The sequence below is a fragment of the Heptranchias perlo genome, chromosome 15 (assembly GCF_035084215.1).
Source record: "Heptranchias perlo isolate sHepPer1 chromosome 15, sHepPer1.hap1, whole genome shotgun sequence".
Taxonomy (NCBI): Eukaryota; Metazoa; Chordata; class Chondrichthyes; order Hexanchiformes; family Hexanchidae; genus Heptranchias; species Heptranchias perlo.
This window is the reverse complement of record NC_090339.1, coordinates 28,186,410-28,207,881: the sequence shown is the minus strand read 5'-3', so window position 1 is coordinate 28,207,881 and position 21,472 is coordinate 28,186,410. Positions and strand designations below refer to the sequence as shown.

Here is a 21,472-nt window from a genome sequence, read left to right as displayed (position 1 = left end):
CCAGGTTGGTGTCACGTAATGCAGCCCAATTCCAAACCAGTTCACAGGTTTCAGACACAAGGCTTCCCAAAACTCAGTCTTCTCATGCTTCGAGTGGGTAGGGTAGATTGGGGTGGTAGGAATTCATTCAGCTCTCAACTAGGCCGATGCTGTAAATAGTGCACCACATGAAAACTCTCCGTTATCTGCATTCCATAATGTAAGCGAGGTAGTCTCTTACCCCGACAGCATCGCAGACCCAAAAGATATTTTAGCAATACAAACATGGCAATTGGTTCTGTGCATTTGCTCTCTAAGGAAATTCCTACATTACAACAGAGACTACTTCAAAACTACTTCTTTGGCAGTAAATGCAAGTCTTTCTTTCTATATGAAAGTGGCCCAGCAGATCTGCAGAGACCAGTTCCTCACTCCAAACAGTGAAGTGGGAGAATACACGTCACTTGCAAATGGAACTGGCAAGGCAACAACAACTTCACCAAGATAATCAGGTAACTAGAATAACCAGAGGCACACATAATTCCAGTCACTATATATTAACAATTGCAATCCAGAAGCAACCCTTTAAAAAGGGACATTGTGGTTCCCAGCTTTTTCTACACCAACAACTTGCATTTATATAGCGCCTTTAACGTTGTAAAACATCCCAAGATGCTTCATAGCAGCATTTTCAAACAAAATTTGAAACTGAGCCACATAAGGAGATATTAGGTCAGATGACCAAAAGCTTGGTCAGATAGGTAGGTTTTAAGGAGTGTCTTAAAGGAGAGAGAGGAGAGAGAGGTTGAGAGGTTTAGGGAGGGAATTCCAGAACTTAGGGCCTAGGCAGCTGAAGGCACAGTCGCTAATGGTGGGTCGATTAAAATCAGGAATGCACAAGAGGCAAGGATTGGTGGAGCGCAGAGATCTCGGAGGGTTGTAGGGCTGGAGGAGGTTATAAAGATAGGGAGGGGCGAGGCCATGGAGGGATTTGAAAACAAGGATGAGAATTTTAAAATCGAGGCGCTCCCGGACTGGGAGCCAATGTAGGTCAGCGATGATGGGTGAACAGGACTTGGTGCGGGTTAGGATACGGGCAGCAGAGAAGGAATAACAAATGCAATTCACCCAATCACATTTTACAGTCATGTACCCCAAGTCTGCACTAAAATGATTAGATCGATAATGCAGGTAACTATGGAACTGGATTAAGAGCTGGCCTGTAATTAGAAGCCCCTGGAGTAATGGCGGCTTCATTTGTTTTTCACAGTGGTAAAATCATTTACTATTGGCTGACCCAGTCAGCAGAAATAGCATCAGAAGCTGCAAAGGAGTTTACACCTTGATTGTAAGAACAGGCAAACAGGACAAAGTTTAACAACTTTACAAGCAAGCATTTAATTCACTGGCTTAGATTATTCTGCTGCTTCTTTCTTCAATTCAGTGAGGCTTCAGGTAAGACAAAGATCTATTGAAAGACCCCCCCCCCCAGGTCACTCTGCACATTTTCCAGCAGCTTCTTTACAAATCTGGGTGACATGTTAGCTATTCTGTTGTACCATCTCTCCTCTCCTTCCTCTGCCATGCATCAGTCATGATGTGAAGATGCCGGTGATGTGGAGGTGCTTTGATGGAAACCTTCACACACCTGACGAAGGAGGAAAGCTCCGAAAGCTTGTGATTTTCAAATAAAACTGTTGGACTATAACCTGGTGTTGTAAGATTCCATGCGTCAGTCACACTGCGACCAGATTCCTTTAGACCCAGAACCATTTGCAACACCTCTGTTTCTCCAGAGTTCTGCAATCGCTGTGAACCTCTAAGACATTCCACCACTCCCCCCCACAAAAACAGCTACCTAAAACAATCTCTCTCCAATGTTCTTTTTCAATTTTCTTCCCTCCTCTCCTGAAGGGGTTAAATCCCCTGGTGAGGTACAGTTCCACAGATGCCAGCCACATCACACAAGTGGCTATTATTCACATGAGCTTTTGACAGTGACTGTTGGAAGGTTGACTGCACAGGACAGCAAACCATGCCCATCCTTGTCCTCACCCACTGTCCAAGTACACACACCACCTTTAGATGACACTTGTATAGCAGTCGAGAGTGGAAATCCTGGTTCATTTTGTATATCAAAAGAAACTGGCAAAATTATCTTTGCACAACTTGAAGTCATAGGCCATTTATTTTGGTTATTGCCGCAAATAAGCCAGACATAGGTCCATGACAACTACAGAGTAATTCTGGTACAGCATATCCCACTAAATAGGAACTGTTTCTTTGTTGTTTATCCAATCCAATGCAGATATTTAGCTTTAAATTACTACAAAAACAATTAAGTACCTCGCTCATATATCATGTTTTATAGTTGGGCAAGGAATGCCACCCTAAGAATAGGGTTGGACATGGAGGGGTTGAATTTCGGTGGGGGTTCTCCCAAGTGACCACCGCAACTTCAGGGGCTCAGTGGTTGATCGGGGGAACCCATGCAGAAAGTAATGGCAACAGATCCTTAATTGATACAGAAACAAAGTGTTACAGTGGTATGGTATAAAGGATGCACGTTAATGTGTGTCCTACCAGGCAGATCAATGTCAAAGTTAATACCAGTGAACAGACTTCTGTGAAATTAGCTGGCAGCATAAAGCCCCAGGTTACTATTTGGCAGGGAACAGGGTCCAAAAATAGGCTGAAGTCGGAACAGATATAGAAATAGTTAAGCAAATTATTAAAACTTTACAAAGGAAGAATAATTCCGTGATGCTTGAAAATTGATCTGTGGGGCTCTTCCAGAAGCAGTTGCATTGCCAACCATTTATTAAATTCATCAGAGGTTAAAAGTACCGAGCTCCCCAGTGACCCGTCCCACATCTACTGTATCAACAGAAATTCCATCCTGACTGTCTTTCAGATACAAGTTGCTAAAACTCTTAGATGAATCAGCCAAAGCTTCCACATTCCTGCAAAGGAGCTATTTTGTACTAGGTTTTTGAAGCAATAAAAGATCCAAGGAGCTGTATGATTTAATGTTACAAGCCTAAGTAAGGCTGTTTACATTACAGAGATAATTTTATGAGCCTGTTCTGCAGTTCTACATCTCCTGATTCAGCCTGAGGTGATAGGCAAGAAGGTTAATAAAATCAAGGTCAGAGGTGCAGAAATACTGGCAGGAGCCAAAGATAGCAGCTTCAGTTCTGCTGAAATTAAACTATAGGAAATTTTGGCTAATGAAGGTCTTAATGGTATTGGAGTGTAGGCAGTTGGAGAGCTTAGCAATAGTCTGGAGTTTAGATAAATCGAGGAGGCAAAACAATAGAGATGGGTATTGTGCTTAGTAAGGGTAAGTGACCCATTATAGATACTAATTATATTTTTATGTTGTACTTTATTGTACTTTTAGTATTTACTGCTCGTTATGTTTCGTAAAAGAAAGAAAGTGCTTGCATTTATATAGCACCTTGCACATCCTCAGGAAGTCATAAGACGCTTCACAACCAATGAAGTTCTTTTGAAGTGTAGCCTCTATTGAAATGTAGGCAGATGTGGTAGCCAATTTGCACAAAAAGCAATGAGATGAATGACCAGATAATCTATTTGACTGATATTGGTTGAGTGACAAATGTTGGCCAGGACACCAAGAGAATTCCCTGCTCTTCTTCAAACAGTGCAATGGGATCTTTTACGTCCACGTGAGAGGGAAGACAGGATTTCGGTTCAACATCTCATCTGAAAGGCAGAACCTCCGTCAGTGCAGCACTCTCTCAGTACTGCACTGAAGTGTCACCCTAGATTATATGCTCGTCCTCTGGAGTGGGGCTCGCCTCAGAAGTGAGAGTGTGACATCTGAGCCAAGGCTGATGCTGCTTGTGGTGATTTAGTGTCAAGTAAAGTTACTAATTTCTTTAATCTTTAAACCTCTAGCTTGTGGAGCAATATCCCCAATTTTGAAGAGAATTTGGTTGCGTGGTACATGACCACATTAAATCTAGTGAACAGATTATTACGTGGGATAATCGTTAGTCCCTTTGGTTTTTACCTCCATAAGGTCAGAAAAAGTACCTTTTCTAAATTGTAGGTGACAAAGATCCACTTACAGGAACCATGGAAGATAGTACTAAAAACATCCTGCAACTAACAGACAGCCTGGCTGTTTGGAGAGCCAAGTATAAATGGCAGCTCTGCCAATTTTAAGAAAGATCAGAATCAATAAAACAAATCCTGATTTGCATTTTTAAAATTTACAATGGGTTGAGGTCGAAACAGCTACAATGTTTGTGAATTACAGCACATAGCTTTTTCATGTAAAACTAATAGATAAAATGTTTTATTTATTTATATATATATATATATATATATATATAGTGTTATTTACCAGCAATTGCAGTAAAAAAGATCAGTGCTTTCATGACACCAAGTTGGTTAACACAACATTTAATGTCAGAATTGAATTCCCCATCCCCCTGGGTCATCCAGCAGGAAAACTCCATAAGTCAGTCCAAATTTTACTTCCCATGATCTGCTACCGTACACAGGCATAAAGTTGACTTCAATGAACTGCTAACAGATGCAAGAAACTTTTAAAGTTCACTTCAGGTTCACTCTTAGTCAGCTTCAAATTGAAGTTCATCACTGGTTATTCTAAAACAAACGCATTTAAGTACAAGACTGTGATAAATTATTACAATCAATTCAGAAAATAATCCATTAACTGGCAAGTCACCAAGATAGAAAGTACAACCATACTTCATTTAATTTGATTACTTAAATGCTGACAACAGAAAACTGACAGCACTATTATGTTAGTGAAACAAGAGTGTCATCAGCTGTATAATTACATATTGGCTGAAAACGTATTCTGATTGAGGTGGTATTCTTTCAGTCTGCAGTTAAATATGAAACCAGCACTCAGTGAGAAAACACACCAGCTGGTGTACTGCAAAGTCCTACGGTCCAAGAAGATCCCAGGTTCGATCCTTGTGCTGAGTTAGTGGATATCAGCTAGGGTGGCAGTAAGGACACAACAATTGGTCTCAGTGCCCCTGGGCTAAGAGGCAATAACTAGACTTCCACCCTGATGAATACTGAAATACCTACCCCTGCTGTTGCACATGTAAAGACTGAGTGAGGACTGGATCAGTTCAGTAGTGATGTCCCTCAACTAGCCCCTCTAAGAATGGTCACTTGGACATGATACCAGAGGGCTGCCTGTGCCAATGAACTTTACTCCCAACAGGATATAGTGGCTTCAAGAGAGAAGAGAGAAAGTGGCGCACTTACACACATATATGCAAATAAGTACACGTACTTTTAAGTGGATGTTTCTTGCATTAAGTGTACATTAAAAATCTAAAAAAAAAATTCAATTTCTGAGTTCCAGTATGAGATATCCACAATTTTATGTGGCAGAAATGGTGCGCAAATTACACAATAATTAAAAGCTCCACATATCAACAGTGATACAAGTTTCCTGAGTAAGAATAGCACCGTGGGAAAATTTATTCACAGCAGGTGAGCATTCATTGTGGAGACAGCTATCAAAAGAGCCCAGCCAGCATTGCTGCAACCACGAAAAACAGCAATGGCCAACGGGAAACCAAAAGCAACACCATGGCAAATAGATACATCCAGTGTGCCACCGGGACTCTGATGATGACACCTGTACAGAACAAACAGCCTCCAACAACAGCAGCAGTCTCCTCACAATTTCTTTCATTTAAAAAAGAACATTTCCCCCCCCCACCCCCCTCACAGAATGGAATCAGTTTCACCGTAGCGAAGACTGGCATTATAAAGAGGTAAAGAGCAAGCTTTTCTTTCAAATTGTAACACTGAAAAATTTGCTTTTTAAAATAACTGTACCACTCCTTTTCATACAAATCTAGTTCTCTCTTCCCCCATGCACCCTGCTGTACTTCCCACATATCACTACCCTGCTGTGACACAGATGCACAGGCTGTACTTCCTTTCCTACACACTGCCTTGCTGTATTCCTCTCCCCCCCCACCAACACATATACTACGTTGCAGTATTAACACACACCTGCTGTATATCTATACACATTACCCTGCTATACTCCCCCCATATACACACCATCATGCTGTGTGTGTTTTCCCCACACACAGTACACCTCCTATACTCGAGGTCAGGTTTAGTGTCCACCCTATGGATGATTTTCTCATTTGACACCGAGCCAATAGTTGCCACGGTAACGAGAACAGGATGTGGAAGAAGAAGTGAAAAATAATAGTGTACACTTTTCACAGGTGCTGCAGAAATAATGAGGGTGTGGATCTTGAAGATAATCCTGAATTTTACAGTGGAACAATTCAAATTAGAGAGATTAAATCGGTCCAAACCATTTAAAAGACACAAACACACACGCACGCACACATTTTCTGCCAAGAGAACTTGAAGCCTCATTACAGCTTTCCCTATCAGCAGCAGACTGCTGTACACATCAAGCACTTCACAAAGGCCTCTCTGTACACTCCCAAGTCAATACATTCAGCCAACTGCAGAATGGTCTTATGGGACACACAGTCAGCTATTCTTTCCAACAAAAAAAATGGTTGTCACATAGGAGTGCTGCATGTGCCTTATCCATTTGGAAAATGTAATGTCACTGGGAAATATATTAATTGCAAATCTTAGTTGAGTCTTAAGCAGCTTTTTACGTTCCAGAAAAACAGTGACATGGGTGACTTGGATCTTGAACTGAAGACAACGCTGAACAATGTGCCTCTGCTATTCCCATATGATGGGCAACAATATCAATTGGGATGAAAGTAAGCTTCTCATCTAAATACAACAAATGGAGGCAGCCAGTACACCATGTAATTAACCCAATAGCAACATTAAATTTAGTAGAAAATGTGTTTCTAAAAATCATTTTTATCAATTATCGCACAGTATAGATAGCGTATTTCTTTCGTTCAATTTGTTTTTATTTTAAAATACAATGAACTAATTGCAGTCAAATTATACTAGATTCATTGCCACAGGCTAGCTCAAAATCAAGATTATGCAAAATAATAATAAATTTAATAAACTTATTAGCAACTGAGTCCCTGGATGCCCAATATAATCTATAAAAGAAAATATAAGGAAATATGTTTTGTTCAAATATATTCCCCTTTTTCTGGAAGAAAATTATATTCTTTTTATGAAGGGTATTTTTTGGCTTGATTTTTTTCTAAAGCCATGTTATTGGCAGCATGGAAACCTGCAGGTCATGCCTTCTCCCTCCTAGGCCGGTCCAGTAACATTAGGGAGTGACCTGGAACAGCTCCACTGTAAATAACAGGGAGGAAGTGCGACTTCTGATCTGCTCTGGAGCCGCCCAGCCCCAGGAAACCACATTACAAGCTGCACATTTCCCAGCATAGTTTGGTGAGGTTGGGCGTTGCAAAGTAGCACTCTGGCTGATCTGAAGTCCCACCCCACCTTGCAATGGAGCCATTACGTGGTACATGTGGATTCGTACAATCAAACAACACGGAAGTAGACCATTCAGCCTATCGTGCCTGTGCTGGCTCTTTGAAAGAGCAATTCAATTAGTCCCACTCCCCTGCTCTGTCCCCATAGGCCTACAATTTAATCCCCTTCAAGTATTTATCCAATTCCCTTTTGAAAGTTACTACTGAATTTGCTTCCACCACCCTTTCAGGCAATGCAGTCCAGATCACAACAACTCACTGTGTAAAAAAAAACTCCTCATCTCACCTCTGGTTCTTCTGCCAATTACCTTAAATCTGTGTCCTCTGGTTTCCAATCCTCCTGCCTATTTACTCTATCAAAACCTCTCATAACTTTGAACACCTCATTGTTCTCGTAATTGGAGATACCAGGATGGCTTAGCAGGAAAGGAGAGTATTCGGCTGTCTCCATGGCACTGATAAAATCGGCATTTAAAAAAAAATAATTTTCTTCTATAAAAGGGGGTGTACGTTGAACAAAAAGTACTCTCCCAACATTTTCTTTCTCCTTATCTTAAGGAAGCCGCTATTTTAACATAACAGGCTTATCTTTCCAGAGTAAAATTGACGAATTAATTAGACTCCAATCTTCTCCTGGAGGCTGCAAGACAATAAAAAAAATCAGTTCTCAACATATCTCAGTTAACACTTCAAACCATGTCCAAAGATCACAAAGTCAGAACAGTATAATTTTCCTCATCAACCATATACTTCATACAGACTTATTCTACCTGTATGTTGTGTTGGCACGATTCAGCTCCACCTAAAAAATAAATTAGCTGGGATTTCTACTCCTGATCACTATCCAGCAACCTCTGCTGGAAAGTATGTATCAATGGGCAGGATTGGACCAGCTGTGATGCTCGCCATTGTTGAACAGCCTATCCACACTCACCGGCTAGTCTCACACAAGGAACAGCCACTTGGACATACTGAGGAGCGCCAGGTACCTACATAATCATACTCCAGCACAAATCAACACCTTCAAGAGAAAGTCTGAGGGATTTTTTTTAAAAAACAATAGAAGCATTTTCCAACCTTTATTATCCTACTGAAACAATGCTATACCCTTCAAATCACCACTTCTGCACTTTTCCAGAATTCTATCCTACATAGCAACATCATCGCTGGTAGTATCATTGTCACACGGGCAGCTTAATGTGGGTTCACTTTCGATGAGTTTCAATAGGAAATGGAGTGATCCAATTTAAGTCTGTCCCTGCACACAGTAATTTCCCAGCTGTGCTTGCCTAGTTCTGAAATGATTAGTATCGGCTACATTGTTGCCAGGACCAAACAATTTTAAAGGAGTTAATGTTCTTACCTAGCTTACAGAAGGCACTCTGAAGTTTAGTACCAACGGCCTAAAGTGAAATTCTCCTTTACACCTCCGCTCCCCATTTAAAGGAGCTGAGTGGTCACGAGAGGTGATACAATCATTAACAATCTGTGGAACTAGAACCTGCTCAAATATGTTTTCACACTAATCACTAAATCATCATGGTACTGCCAGTCTCATCACAGCAGTGGCAATGAAGGTGTGACAGCTCTTCTACTTCCCTGCACCCCCCCCCCTCCAATTCGCTAGGAGCACACTGCACAATGAATGGATATGTTCACTACCACATCTACCTGATGCTGGATGAACATGGTGGACAAAAGGACTAGACCACTGCTGGTGCACAATGCCCGTACGAATAAAAAAAATCTTACACACCTACAGTATGGTAAGTGGGCCAGGACGCTCTCCTTTCACCTCTGTGACTTGGGTTCAAGGGCAGCCCAGGTTCAACGAATTAAAGTTTCCCTTTCATTACATTGGTTGTCTAGACGCCAGACAGGGCTGTTGGAGTTGGAAATATTTCTGGGGCAACGAGAGGTGTACTTTGCATTTGGCTACATTTGAGGCATTGGTGTAGACACTGCGATGAAAAAACTCATCAGGCCAATCTTGAGTGTCTACTACAAGTGAGCAAACCATCCCCATGGCAATGACCTCTCTGTAACCGCCTCCAACCCTACAAGATCTCTGCACTCCTCCAATTCTGGCCTCTTGCACATCCCCGATTTCCATCGCCCCACTCTTGGTGGCCGTGCCTTCAGCTGCCTAGACCATAAGTTCTTTAATTCCCTCCCTAAATCTCTCCGCCTCTCTACCTCTCTCTCTCTTCCTTTAAGACGCTCCTTAAAACCCACCTTTTTGACCAATCATTCAGTCACCTGTCCTAATATCTAGTTATGTGGCTCAGTGTCAAATTCTGTTTGATAATCGCACCTGTGAAGCGCCTTGGGAAATTTTACTAACGTTAAAGATTTTTTTTTATTCGTTCACGGGATGTGGGCGTCGCTGGCGAGGCCAGCATTTATTGCCCATCCCTAATTGCCCTCGAGAAGGTGGTGGTGAGCCGCCTTCTTGAACCGCTGCAGTCCGTGTGGTGACGGTTCTCCCACGGTGTTGTTAGGAAGGGAGTTCCAGGATTTTGACTCAGCGACAATGAAGGAATGGCGATATATTTCCAAGTCGGGATGGTGTGTGACTTGGAGGGGAACGTGCAGGTGGTGTTGTTCCCATGTGCCTGCAGCTCTTGTCATTCTTGGTGGTAGAGGTCGCGGGTTTGGGAGATGCTGTCGAAGAAGCCTTGGCGAGTTGCTGCAGTGCATCCTGTGGATGGTACACACTGCAGCCACAGTGCGCCGGTGGTGAAGGGAGTGAATGTTTAGGGTGGTGGATGGGGTGCCAATCAAGCAGGCTGCTTTATCTTGGATGGTGTCGAGCTTCTTGAGTGTTGTTGGAGCTGCACTCGTCCAAGCAAGTGGAGAGTATTCCATCACACTCCTGACTTGTGCCTTGTAGATGGTGGAAAGGCTTTGGGGAGTCAGGAGGTGAGTCACTCGCCGCTATATAAATGCAAGTTGTTGTTTTTGAATTGGAACAGACTATCCCCATTACCCTCTACGTTGCACAAACTGTATGGCTCATGAGGGACCAGTAAAGGCAGAAAACACTGGGAGGAAGGAAGAGGAAGGGGGAGGGGAAAGGAAAGGAGGAAAGCGTAAAATATCTGCAAATAAATTGCTGCATTATAAACAAAAGCAAAACCAGTTTATTTAGGCCTCTGATGCATCAACAGTGGAGTTTATTGCCGGCTTCATGCCAGGTTAAGGAAGCAGTCAGCAATCCCAATATTTGTCCACAGGAATGATGTACCTGCTGAATGGTTCTGAAACATCTATCATTTACGTAAAATATTAATTGAGCAATGCAGCTTTAAAGTAAGCCCGGGTTTGAGCTGTCTATCTGACTTGCTTCAAGCCTGACATACTTTTAAGGTTCTGGCTGCCATTTTGGTCAGTTGGGAGATGAAATTGGCAGCTGCTTGGAAATCAAAATTGCAGCCAACAAGTTGAGGGCCTTACAAAGTGAGGTGGGGGCTACAGAGAAGCCAGACCGGGGCCAACAGAAGTAGAAGTGGGTCAGAATAGGCGTTTCAAAGTCAACATTTCTACACTCAAGCCTCACCAGAACAAAAGCATCAGATGCTCCAGCCTTTAGTCTACAGCTGGATTTGAAACCATCAAACATAGACAACGTCAATATCTGTCCAATAAAATATTTTACAAAACTGTTTTTTTGGCAAGAGAAGAAATGAAGAGTGCTGCCTCTCGGCATGTCAAGCCACATGTTAAAACTCTGCCTGTTGCATGGCTCCCCACCCCACAGCTGCACTTGGTTTCCTGGCAGCTCACAGTACAGCGACTTCAGTGATTCTTTTACCACGTCGACATGGATGACTACAAAAGTTGGCAGTGTTGGTTGATTAAGGATGTGCTCTAATAATTCTTTTCAAATGCAAAGTGACCTAGAGATATGACGAACCATTAAATAAAAAGGTTTTTCAAGCAAAGATTCCTTAAAGAAAACGTCATGTTGCAATAAGCTGCACTTAAATAGTATAAGCTTCTTTAAGTAGTGCTGCAACTGACAAGAACAACTTGCACTTACATAGCCCCTTTAATACAGAAAAAAAAAGAGACTTAAGGAAAACCAGATGCCGAGCCAAAGAATGAAAGATTAGCAGGAATGACCAAAAGGTTGATCAAAGATGTAGGTTTTAAAAGGAGGGGGAGGTGGAGACATAGAAGGGTATAGTGGGAAAGTAAGCTGTGAGGAGCAGTTGAGGTCGATGATCAGCCATGATATGATTGAATGGCGGAGCAGGCTCGAGGGGCCATATGGCCAACTCCTGCTCCTATTTCTTATGTTCTTATATTGAGTGAATTCTGGAGCATGGGCCTAAGCAGATGAAAGCATGGGCAAAAGGAGGGGAAATGCACAAGTGGCCAGAGTTAGAGGAACGGAGAGTTTGGAGGGAGGTGCTTGTAGGTTTGGAGGAAGTTACAGAGATAGTGACAAGCAAGGTCATGGACAGATTGAAACAAGAGGATGAGAATTTTAAATTTGGAACCTTGGGGACCAGGAACCAATGTAGGTCAGTGAGGACAGGGTGATGGATGAGCAGAACGTGGTGCAGGATAGCATAAAGGCAACAGAGTTTTTTTTTTAAGATGAGCTGAAGTTTACAAATTAACTTTTATTTTCATCTACAAACACTGTGGTATTGCGAAGGTTTCCTTGAATCCATTGAGAAGATTAAGGTATGTACAGGTAATTAAGCCTTCCACTGAGGAAGAAATAATGTATTGACCCAGTCATCTATTGCACAAACATTTCAAAGCGAAAAATGGAATCTTTTGCAGTGCTGATTAATTCACTTCTAGTTCTTTGGACTTGCATAGTGCAGTAGACTAGGCAGCACCATCAGAGTTGAATATCATTTGCACAACTTGCTCCTAGGCCTCTTCCAATACCAGTCTGTTCGAAACAGTGCAAAAATGGCTATGGATCACTTTTCTTTCAAATTTTAATTCTTTTTAGTCTGATCTACTATTAGGAGCTACATGTGTGAACCTGTGTCTCATCAACCTCTGGTATATTCTGTTGGAGCAGCAATTTGAATGCTCTCCTGAAAGAAAATAGCAACCGTGAGAACTTCTCCTTTATTATTTCTATGGTCTTCACCTGAAAAACCTCATGCCTTCTTATGAAGATTCACCAAGAATTTTCTCTGTTGCTAATCTGTAACCGTTATTTCACAAGAAGCAACAAAATATGCTGACACCCTCCAAGAGGATCATCAAATAGCATGTCAGTCCAGAAAAACAAAGTGGACACTCTTCTTTGGTCTAGAGGTTTTTAAGGAGCTGCAATTTCCTCCTTCCCACCAATATATCAGATATGCCTCTGTTATCTGCTCACCAATTGCAATTCTCTACAAGTACCTTCATAAAAATAACTGCAGCTCCTAAAATGCCAACAAACCTTCAGCCATTCCAAGCAGTTATACTAAATACACAAAAGATGAGGCCTGGCAAAGTGCAGAAACAAACACACAAGTTTTGTTTATACATTGCTGTCTATGTGATGGCAGACTGAAGCTTTAGATTTGTACCAAATCTCAACCTTAGCATCTACCAACCCAGTTTAGGAAGAAAATGCTTCTTTAAAGACTAAGTACTAAATAATGCTGGAAATCACCACAGTTTACCAGTCAATAGTAAAACAATTACGACAAAGCTAATTGAAGGAGAAGGAATAGAGAAAGACAGTTCCACCACACAAGGAACCCTCTTTCACTAGGCCTACCATTTTAATGTGAGTTGGGGCCATTAAGTTCAGTTATGATGTAACTTCTGAATTTGGCGCTAGACGTGACCGCCAACTTCACTCCTTTCCAAATCCCAAATGGTTCAAAATGTGATCAGTAGGGTGATCTGACACACTTAGAGTGCAGTTTGTTCTATGCTACTCTTTTAATACATTTGAGTTTCTTTGATTACATTGTGAGGTAACTCCCCACCCTTGTCAATACCAACTGTGGGACTCAGCTAAACCCTTTAATACAGTGTATTCACAGTGCTATACATCCAACAGAGAGTTAAATGGGTCACACCCACTCCCAGTTCTCACCACTTGTATACAGACCTACTGTAACAGAAGCTCAGAGTGACGTTCCTCCCGGTTGCCAGGAGAACAGCTGTGTAAGCATTTGAGCCCACCACTAGAGTGAAAATTTAACATGCACTTTCTGCTCTGCACAAAGAAAATTAATTGCAACCAACACACTTTCAACATTTCATTACTGGTAAATTGCTACACTGATGAAAATACAAGACCGTTCAAAACAAAAATACAATAATTTTATAAGATATGGTGAAATGAAGAGAAATACAACAGGAGGAGGAGGCATTCACCACAGTTAACACAAAACAAATCAATCTTTCAGTAAGTAGTATATCACATTGAATGCTTGGAGTATTTTGGTCATCTTGACTGGCATTAAGACCGACCAGTTGGGGCAAGTTACTGGAGAGCTACTGCCACCCATCCTACCCCAGCCTTCAAAATAGGGGAGAAAATAGAAGGGGGTAAAATGAGACCAAGAGAGAAGTCGAAATTCTTCACTTTGCTGCAAAGGTTTAGGCTGGGATAAGAGGTGAAGTGCAGAGAAAATGTGTTAACTTTTCGCTCTAGATGCACTCCTACAATGTTTCTTTCACAATAGCTGGAGGAAGATTTTCAACTTGCCACCCCGGCGTAAAACTGGCGTTATGGCTCAGTCCGTTACAGAAACTGCCTGATTTTCATTTCCATTGATTATTGAAAATCGGACGGTTTCTATAACGAGCGGTCAATCCGCAATGCCCAGTTTACAGCCAGGCAGTAAGTTGAAAATCTGCCTCTCGACGTCTGTAAAACAAAAAGTTAAAACTTAATAAGGTTACTTCCAGTTCTGCAGTATACAGGACAGTGATCTCACATCAGTAATCTGATCTCAGGATTCAGACAGAGTTATAAACCACTTGGGTTTATGAAGCCATCTGGACCCCCTCAATAAGCTGCTCAACAGTAATGGTAAATTAGGAATTTAAAATCAAATTCTCCTCTTACCCCGCCCCAATTAACAGCAGAGAACTTCTGATGCTCCCTGTATCATTTTCCATACCTCCATTTTCTCCCCTCTTCTCCACAAGTCAATGCTGAAATAAGTATAGTTTCACACATAGGAACAGAAGTAGGCCATTCAGCCCCTCGTGCCTGCTCCGCCATTTGATAAGATCATGGCCGATCTGTAATCTAACTCCATATATCTGCCTTTGGCCCATATTGCTTAATACCTTTGGTTGCCAAAAAGCTATCTATCGGAGATTTAAATTTAGCAATTGAGCTAGTATCAATTGCCAGAATCTCTCCAATAACTCATCCAAATGGTCATTGTTCACCTATGAACCAAGTGTCCTCTAGCTGCTGACCCACGAGGGACGTCATGGCCAAATCTCCATCCTGTATCACAACGAACACGAAAATGCACATTCCAGTTAAGGTGACTTAGAATCAGGAGCAGGAACGTTGGCTGATTCTTTCCCCATTCCTAGACCACTGCAGATTTCCATTAATGTCCCAGCTGAGATTAGTTGATTCAGCACAGAACTAAATTGGGGATCTTCCTGGCCTGCGCCTCGTACCATACCATAGGGTGCATTTACTAGGGTGCCTTACATAAATTCAAAGATGACACAAGATCCAGATACAAGTTGTTTGCCTTCTTTTATTTTTAAACTGTTCTGAGAATGTGGGTGAGACAATCTCCTCTCATGTGTTGCAGATAGCGGATAAGTTGGAGGAGCCCACAAACGATATCTGCAACACGATGCAAGTGGTGTGTCAGGGCATGCGAACTCCCTGGCCAACATGGCAGTCAAAGAGATTTCTGAAGCAACAAAACAACAGGGGGAGATTCTAAGGATGACTGTTGCTGCCAGTGTGCTTTCATAGATTCCCTCAAGGAGCACCCTAGCTCAGGGCTTTCATGACTTAATTGGGATTATTCAGTCTGTTCTCGTGCAGACCATTAACCCAACTGAGTCAGTGCCCAGCATAAATGGTTACACAGAATTATATAGAATGTAAAGTACAGAAACAGGCCATTTGGCCCAACAGGTCCATGGCAGTGTTTATGCTCCACACGAGCCTCCTCCCTCCCTACTTCATCTAACCTCATCAGCATACCTTTCTATTCCTTTCTCTCTCTCATGGGTTTATCTAGTTTCCCTTTAAATGCATCAATGCTAGTCGCCTCAACTACTCCTTGTGGTAGCGAGTTCCACATTCTAACCATTCTCTAGGTAAAGAAGTTTCTCCTGAATTCCCTATTGGATTTCTTAGTGACTATCTTATATTTTTGGCCCCTAGTTCTGGTCTCTCCCACAAGTGGATGCATCTTCTCTACATCTTCCCTATCAAATCCTTTCATAATTTTAAAGACCTCTATCAGGTCTCCCCTCAGTCTTCTCTTCTCTAGAGAAAAGAGCCCCAGCCTGTTCAATCTTTCCTCATAGGTAAAACCTCTCAGTTCTGGTATCATCCTAGTAAATCTTTTTTGCACCTTCTCCAGTTCCGCTACATCGTTTTTATAATATGGAGACCCGAACAGTTCACAGTACTCCAAGTGTGGTCTAACCAAGATTCTACAAGTTTAACATAACTTCTCTGTTTTTCAATTCTATCCCTCTAGAAATTAACCCCAGTGCTTGGTTTGCTTTTTTTTTAAATGGCCTTATTAACCTGCATCGCTACTTTTAGTGATTTATGTAACTGTACTCCCAGCTCCTTCTGCTCCTGTACTTCATTTAGACTCTCATTATCCAAGCAGTATGTGGCCTCCTTATTCTTCCTACCAAAATGTAATACCTCACACTTATCTATATTGAAATTCAATTGCCAATTACACACCCATTCTGCAAGTTTATTAATGTCGTCCTGTATTTTGTCACAGTTCTTCTTGGTATTAACTATACCGCCCAATTTGGTGTCGTCTGCAAATTTTAAAATTGTACTTCCGACTGCCGAGTCCAAATCGTTTATGTAAATGGTGAACAATAGTGGTCCCAGCACTGATCCTTGTGGAACACCACTTCCCACCTTTTGGCAATCTGAGTAACTAGGTTCATGTGTGGGAAGGATTTTAGGCATAAGGTGTAGGAACAGTGATAAGAAACAATAATAGGATAGAATGAAGACACAATCGGTAAAAATGGAAATCTTTGCATGTTTATGAATTATTTTCATGCAAGCCATTGGTTCTGTTTTGATTTGTAAATGAAGGTTTGTAAATGTTCTTTCCCTGAAAAGATGGGAAATGGAATTGCAGATTTGAGTTCTAGTTATTTGTGAGTATTGTAAAGGCTCCTCAACGGCATCATGAGCTTTTTAGATGGGGTACACCCTTTCAACTGGAAAAAGCTGTTGATAATTTTGTGCCGAATATCATATGCTGCTGGCAATAAGTTGTTCTGTGCCATCTCCTCTCTCTCCTGGGCATCCTCGTCACAATGACGGTATTGAAGGCCTTCCACTTTATTTACTGCGAATGGAAGATCCAATCCCTTCCTAACTGCGTGCCCCTATACTTCTTGATATCTTTATTGGGCTTCCCCTGACCTATCCAGACCGTGAAAATAGGACTTCAGAATCCCAATGGTATGTTCAATAATGAGGTGGGTAACACACAAGACGTCTTTGAACCAGTAGTCGCTCCCACTCCTTGAACAAAGGAGTGGTAATGAAGCCTTTGGAGACAATTCTGACATTACAACAGTGACTACATTTCAGAAGAACCTCATGGGCCGTGAAGTGCTTTGCAACGTCCTGAGGTCATAAAAGGCACTATATAAATGCAAGTCCTTTCTTTCTTTCAGTTCAAACGGGAAGCAAGAAATGATCTCAGAGCTGCTCCTGCGTGCAGTGCTGATGAAGCCTTTGGAGACAATCTCAAACTGCACAAATGATGGGAATAGAAAAGTACAAAAACTACAAATATAAATTATATTGCAGTGTTTTTCTGTTAAATTGTGTTTTTTAAAACTGAAATATGATTGAAGGAGTGATAGCAGCAGAGTAAAACACTAGGGTAGATTCCTGTCTTTATCGCCTGGGCGGAGTGCATAGATTCAAATCGCACACCTGTTACGTAACCCACCTGATTTTGCTTCCATTCATTCAAATGGAAGGAGAAAAAAAAGTGGGATCTGTTACCTGCATGGGATCCTCCCCATCAGGTTTCCCTCTCAGCCTTCCATTCAGGTGATGCTTAATTCTCGGGCAGTAAAGGCAAAAATCTACTCCTGCTCTTAACAGTCGAGACTAGTCTGGTGAAAAGTTATCACAGTGATGTTACCGCACTACTCTCAGGACTAGAGCCTACATTATACCTACATGTATTTAAAGTAACTATCCTTTTCTGCGGTCCCAAAGTTATCATTTCCTCCCCTGTTCCCAGGCTGAGAATGGGGCAGGCAATGGTTCCCAGTTCTCTGCCAGTCACTTGAATGATGGACAGGAGGTTGTATTTATTAGTGAAATCTTCTTTACCTCCAGGAGAAGTTTAAAGTGATCCACCATCACGTTTTCTTGGCCTCAAAGGGAGCCAGTAACTGCCTGATGCCTCTGAAGATACTGCCCTGCCTTTAGCATAAAACATCCACACAGAGGCAGCTGAGCTTACAAACATAAACACATACCACAGTCTGTTCCAACTCATTAAGATCATACAAGTAATAAAACAAGGGGATTAGGTGAGGCAGTGAGAACAAGTAGCAAAATAGCGATAGGATGAATCACCCTAACCCTCCTTGACTTCTAGAGTACAAATACACACCTGCAGAAATAATAAGATAAATGTCTACATGAAAGTGACAATTTATTTGCACCTATTAAACCAAAGAACATAAACCACTCCTATCTCAATGAGTGTTTATGGAAGTAAAGACAGACATTCTGATATGAATACAGACGGAGCTTCATCCTGCATCTGGGTGCGATATACGTAATCTGAGAGTTTCTGATAGACACTGGATGACAAAAGTGTGGAAATGTTCTGTTGTCCAGAATTGAGACCTCTCACCTTGAGAAACATAAAAAAATGCAAAATCACATAACCATGATTCAAAAGGTCTGCCATTTTGAAATTCTCAAAATGCCAGGAACGCAAGGCCCAACTGGTGTTAGTTCATAAGAAAAACTAAGTTTGATTGACAACCACCATTGTGAGCACTGGTAAAATAGTGATTTGTGGCTCAGTTTGAGACACATGTGCATTGATAGACCAAAATACTGTCCTAGAGTACCTAAGTATGGCTTCGATCGCACAATTCCTGATTTTGCCTAGCCATGAAACTGTGGGCTGGATTTTCCCCACCAGGAATGGAAAATGGGCCGGGGAATGTTCTGCTGTCTCCTGGAGTTAGCCACCATTTCCAGGATTTTTCACCAGAAGAGGCAGCCACTGTTGAAGCCACCTGCCCATATTTTAGTGGCCATATTCATTATGATAAATCATTTGTGTATTTCCTGTCATTAATACCTTAGCTACGGCAGCAGAGTGGGCACTAAAAGTTAAAGGGCTGCAGTGTCTTTATTACATTAGGCAAAGCAAGAGGGTTGGAAAAATGTAAAAGGCACTGCTGGCCACCCAGTTTTCTCTCCCCCACCTGAGGCAGGACAGCTGAAACACTGTCGAGAGCCCATCAACAAGCTAATGAACTCGACCCCGAAGGATCCACAAGGTCAGAGGGGTCGAGAGGGGAAGACAAACAGGCAGGTGCAAAACCTATTCACAAGATCATAAGGACAACAAAGGCTATTTGGTTCAACCAGTCCGTGTTGGTACTTATCCTCCACACGAGCAGAAGTCCTAATCCCATGTGGCTGCTCTGTTCCCGTATCCCTTTCATTCAACTACCTATCTAACCTATTCTTAAAAGTTGACATGGTCTCTAGTTCATTCCACAGCCTCAGAACCATCTGTAAAAAAAAGTTTCTGCTGCTTTCTGTCCTAAATCTCTTACATGTAATCTTATATCTATGTCACCTTGTTCTACACCCTCAACCACTGCAAACAGTCTGCTTCTATTTACTCTGTCCTATCCTTTCTAAACTGAAAAGCCAAAACTCCTCCAATCTTTCCTCATAACTCTTGGGATTGGTCTCATGACTCTTCTCTACACTACCTCCAGACTTGAATGTCTCCCTTGTTTCTTGGCGACCAAAATGGATGCAGTGTATAAGGTATGGTCCAGGCCACTATAAAATTTGATCACTACCTCTTCTGACTTACATTCTACTATACTAGTCAGACTCAGCACATAGAATACCTTTATCCTTACAAGTGGTGTATTCGATTTGTGGTTTCTGAACGTGCATCTCGGCAGGCCAAAATGGTACTGTACAAAATTTTAAATTGCTGCAACAAAATTAGGATCCCAAATATTCTTGAATGTACTGTGTAAAGCATTGCTAAACATTATAGCATTTTCTATTTTAAACTAAAACAACCTACCTACTTATTCACATTTAGTGTGGTTACACAGAAGGCGGTTTAAGGCCTCAAAGGCTCAGGTGCAAGATTTAAGTTTAGCTCCCCAGCAACAGCGTTCTTCCTGCCAATTCTGAAGTGATACTGCTCCCTCTGTTTCTTTTAGTAACTAATTCTGTGGGGAGATATCCACCTTGTCACACTTCCTCTCCATAAACAGTGCTACGCTTCAGCAGAAAATGTGGGTGTGAAAGTCCTTTCATCACTATGGCAACCAGATAACTTGAGCAACCTCTCCCTATAACACCACCCTGTTTACATGGGCACTGCCTTCACACGTGGATTCCATTTGATGGTCAGCAGACACTGAATTCTTGAACAGCTTTAATCAAACATCACAAAACAAGCACTTCAGTCTATATCTCACTAAAAGACCACACCCACATTTTGTAAGGTACAAGTAGAACAGAGAGGAAAAAAGCAGCACAGCTTTACAGGCTTCCCTCATGATTTTAGAAAGGTTAAAAATCAATGACACAGGAGGTATGTCGTAATGTTATGTTACACTCATGTATCAACATGTGAACACTACTGGTGATCAGGGAGCTTTCCCAATAGCTCGCAACAGTGCGGTGCAGAGTCATACAGACAAGGACGGTTCCAGGTTTAGTCCCTGATCTGTGCTGTATTAAATGATCTCAGGTGAGGCAGTGATGGTGGTGGTGCTACAATTGACCTAAGAGAGAAAGAACCCACCCCCTGCTCCTAAATAATATCCAGTGGACCCTGCTTGATAGTACTTGTATGGATTGAGGTAAAACTCAGCTGCAATTTTCCCCTTCAGAAGAGGGAGGAAACTGAAACACTACAGCAGAGCATTTTGACTGTATATACACTCACTGCTTCATCAGTGAAACAATGATCTGGAAGAAAAATGCTATGTTCATCACCAAATATCCAAAAGGTATTAAGGGATATGGGCCAAAGGCAGGTATATGGAGCTAGATCACAGATCAGCCATGATCTTATCAAATGGCAGAGCAGGCACGAGGGGCTGAATGGCCTACTCCTGTTCCTATGTTCCTATAAGCTACTGCTAATTTCTGAGGTCGAGGGAGGTGCTGGTGAGGTAGAGCTGGGTGTCATCAGCGTACATGTGGAACATGACGTACAGGTGACTGAAAAGTACTGAAGCATCCTGGGAAATTAGGCACGTTGCAAACGATCAGATTGCACAATCCAAAATCTGAGTGACAACTCTGAGAAAAGAATATTAACTCTAAGCCCAGGGCTTCAAGAGAATATTTTAATGAAGGCACTAAAAAGCACAAAAGACATTTCAATGGATAAATTTAAATTATGTTATTATGAAATATATAGTTTTAAAAAATTATCTTGTTTAAACTCTTAATTTTGGACATAGAAATTTCAGTTACTGAAACAACTGGCAAATGAAAAAATTTGGTGGGCGTGAGGAAGAATTATATGGCATTTTGCACAGCGATGGAAGCAGAGGGCATCATCACATTCTGCAGCACATTGAAGTGCTGTTAAACTTCACCCAAATACAAACAATAAACTGAA

General features: G+C 41.7%; 1 protein-coding gene across 5 annotated transcripts in view; it reads right to left on the bottom strand.

The window, feature by feature from the left end:
• The window catches only part of klf8 (Kruppel like factor 8), a 194,958-nt gene that overhangs the window by 78,550 nt on the left and 94,936 nt on the right, over positions 1-21,472 (bottom strand). The window lies entirely within an intron of this gene.